This window comes from Trachymyrmex cornetzi, unplaced genomic scaffold (assembly GCF_001594075.2).
Source record: "Trachymyrmex cornetzi isolate Tcor2-1 unplaced genomic scaffold, Tcor1.1 scaffold1192, whole genome shotgun sequence".
NCBI classification, from domain to species: Eukaryota; Metazoa; Arthropoda; class Insecta; order Hymenoptera; family Formicidae; genus Trachymyrmex; species Trachymyrmex cornetzi.
The window spans coordinates 11,352-11,741 of NW_017295754.1; positions in this window are offsets into that span (position 1 = coordinate 11,352).

Genomic DNA, 390 nt, shown 5'->3' on the forward strand with positions numbered 1-390 from the left:
GTGAAGGTTTGGTAGGGCATAGGAGAGGGAAAAGTGTGAGATTGAGGTTAGGAAGTGTGGCGAGGTAGGCGCTCGGGAATTATGTAGGAAGGCAGGGAGTGAGGGAAAGTCTGTTCTAAAGTTAGGAGATTGTTAAAGGCAGATTCTCAAGGCGAGTTAGATCGGTAAAGAAGCATAGATAATGCGGAGAGAGCAGGTGAGTGATATTGGGTGAAGGATGGAAAAGTTTATCAAGACAGAGAGGGAAAGGAGGGGAAGCACGGGGGACTTAGAGAAATATGTGAAAAGGAAGAGGGATGGGGAAGGGGAAGAAGAGGGAGAGGGGAGGGGGGAGGATATATTCAAGAGCAGCAAAAAGACAGTGAGATCTCCGGAGAGGAAAGGGGGGGG